This window comes from Monopterus albus, unplaced genomic scaffold (assembly GCF_001952655.1).
Source record: "Monopterus albus unplaced genomic scaffold, M_albus_1.0 scaffold263.1, whole genome shotgun sequence".
NCBI classification, from domain to species: Eukaryota; Metazoa; Chordata; class Actinopteri; order Synbranchiformes; family Synbranchidae; genus Monopterus; species Monopterus albus.
This window is the reverse complement of record NW_018128143.1, coordinates 251,679-254,929: the sequence shown is the minus strand read 5'-3', so window position 1 is coordinate 254,929 and position 3,251 is coordinate 251,679.

Sequence of the window (3,251 nt, the reverse complement as noted above, 5' to 3'; positions counted from 1 at the left end):
GCTGATTAATGGCAATGTTTCATCTATCATGTGGTCATGCCACACCATGACATGTCTGCTAATGATATAAAAACTGATTCAATATGAAAATGTATTTCTCTGAAGTGCATTTTTGACATTTCAATCTGATAACCGATCAATTTTACTTTGAGTGAAGAAAAGATACACAGCTTCCTGTACAGGCTTATACATTTTTCATTGTTATAGTTATCACATAACATAGCAACGTGTCTACAACCATGCTAGCAACTCTGTGAGGCTGTACAGTAGTGCTTTCAGCTAAATGCTAACATCAGGAAACAGCCCATGCTGTCATAGTAGTGATATTTACATAGTTCATCATCTTATTTTAACACATAAGGTTTGGAACTCTTTCTAATTACTATAGTATTAGTACAGATGAGGCAGAGGGGAAGGCGAATAGTTTTGTAGGTATTGTGCATAAAGTGTTGAACAGATTAAATTTTTGACACTGTGGTAAATGATGTAAGAAGCTATTTGAATGTGTCCTCTCAAGGCTTTGGACATCTGTAGCAAATTTCACAACATTAGATCAAATAGTTTCAGTTAAAACCAAATCGTTCTAGAGGCATCTTCACCAAAGAGAAAAAGATGCATCCTGAGGAAAGTATGTGTGTCACAATTTCAAAGCACTCAAAAAAAGGTTTGGGAAGACATTTCATTCAGGAAAAAAAGTCATCCTCATGGTGGTACTAAAGGTTTTTGGAATTTATCCTAAAGGGCTGTTGAATATCTGTGGCAAATGTGATGGCATTCCATCCAAAGGTGGGTGGACTTGCGGGTCAAGTGAGGATTGAGGACATCCCAAGACTTATATTGTGAGTGAGGAGCTGCTAGAGGAGCCATATGCAAGGATACACAAGGGGTCTACACAAGCATTTTATGGTCCAACACAACCTTTTTTTCAGTTGGGGATTGGACACTTCAGATGAAGGATTGAAGAAAAGGACATCTCATGTTTCTGTTAAGGTGTTTCCTCAAGTCCTCTCAGCTCCCATGCTTTCCTTGCATCTTTTTTTGTATCTTACATGAGTGGGACAAAGATGCAAGGAAAGGATGCAAGTGAGGGAAGGAATGAGCCATATAAGGGACCTGGGAAGCAGCCCATATAAACAGCAAAAGGACCGGTGTTGATAGGCAACAGAGTCATGGTTAGGACTAAGGTTAATGGATGGCAGAGTCCTTGTGAAGCTCTCTAATAGCTGACAACAGTGAGCAGTCCAAAGGATTTTGGATGAGCACCTGAGAGGTGGTCATAATTTCACAGTCTGTCACATCGCTCCCTTTTTCAGACAGATTTTCTGACTAGCCGTGATCTCATGGCAACTCCATCCACAGAGGAAAACCACTGTTTGAAAAAAATTAAACCCCTGTGAGAGCTCTACCACATTATTATTTTATCATTTATTATTCTAACCTAAACCCTAACTCTATCATTTAAGAGCTATGTGAATTTGGGTAACATCTTGTACCAGAAGGTTTTACTTGTGTGGGTTAATACCATTTATTAGTAAAACATCTGTAGCTAAAGGTGGGGCAACGCAACCCCGGTGATGATCACATTTAGACAGCTAATGTATTTTAGCATCTTTTGATAAACTGTGCTAAAAAAAAAGGTAATGCAAGAATATTGTAGCAAAACTACCATATGCAACAGTGAAATGTGTTAAGTTACATATTTGTCAAGAATTTCCCTTTCATGTGCCTCTCATCTTCTCTGTCTAGAAAGTAAACAAATGTCTGAGTCCGGCACTCAAAGGCAGGACTTCCATCCCCCACAAAGATTGCTGGCCAATGACTCATTGCTCAGTGGTCTCAGTGCTCCTCACATTTTCCACAAGGTGCAAATCATTTCCCCACAACTATGTAAAACCAATTGTAGATGTGGTTAGGCATTAGGCATCTCTGAAAACCTGTATACCACATATTTGCTTTGGTTGTTCCAGTTCTCTGGTCGTTCCGGCTAATTTAAAGATGCAAAACAGTGACCAGCTCTCAGTAGTGTGTTCCAGCTAATTTAAGGACGCAAAACAGTGACCAGCTCTCAGTAGTGCCACCTCCCATCCTATTTGAAGCTAGCATTAGCAGAACAATACTGAACATTTGTTGGCAAAAATGATTGCTGTTCTATCTGAAGGAAATCTTATATAATGATAGATTTATGTGTGATGACTGTTGATCAAGTCTTATTCGGGGCCTGTCATAAGTTATTGCCAAAGTTCCATTTAGTAGATTATGCTGCCATTAAAAATAGAACTTCTTATGCATTTTGCAGACAGATTGCAGGTTTCTTCATTATCTCTCAATGTACTGTTATAAAAAAATGACTGCAATAATGATCTATAACACAACATGACAATACACCCACATACTGACACAAACTTGGGAATCGATCTTTTTTTTATAATGCTAAAGTGAGTTTATGTTTTTGCCACAAATAAGATTATCTTCATTTTAGTCCTCCCACGTTACTGAGGAAATCCCTTCCCAAGATTAGACACTGTCTGCCTGGAGGAGCTTGTCTGAGACTGTGACTGATGACTATTGCGCTATGGCGTCTTTTCTCATTTGTCATCCAACTTTCCAATTGATTGCTCTGTGTGAGCAATTTGATGGGTCTTGAATCCCAATTTGGGAAAAGAGGGGGAAGGCTTGGGTGCAGCTGAGGAGGGTCTCTTTGAGAGCATTCATCCTCATTACAAAAATACTCTTGCTGCTGTCAGGAGAAGTGGGAAATGGGCAGTGAAAATACACATGGACTTTGCTTATTCAAGCGGTTAAACTGCACTCAGTTCATTTCAGTGTTCACAAATTAAAAGTCGACAGTTCAGAATTTTGAGCTTGACTTTCTTTCATGACACGTTTCTATAGATGATATTGAGTGATGTCAGATCATCTGTTTTTTGGTTCATGGAACTGGCCTGAGTTTTTCAATCTGAGTTTGTTCTTCTGTAACTGATCCAAAAATCACTTAATGATGTTTTAAGCTTATTCTAGTAGAAATTCATCCCCCCCCCCCCCCCCCCTTTTTTGGAGGAAATAAATCATTTCTCTATGGGCTAAAAGAAGTCAACCCCTGGGTTCACTGCAGCATAGGACATCTATATGTGGACACTGATTAGGGCCCCTGGTGTAGGTTACAAGTTCTTCTTCATCTATGCTTGACAGAAATGTACTTCATGTAAAAGCAGTTTGTCTACATGCCAGATGAGTCTTCGATTGCATGATCA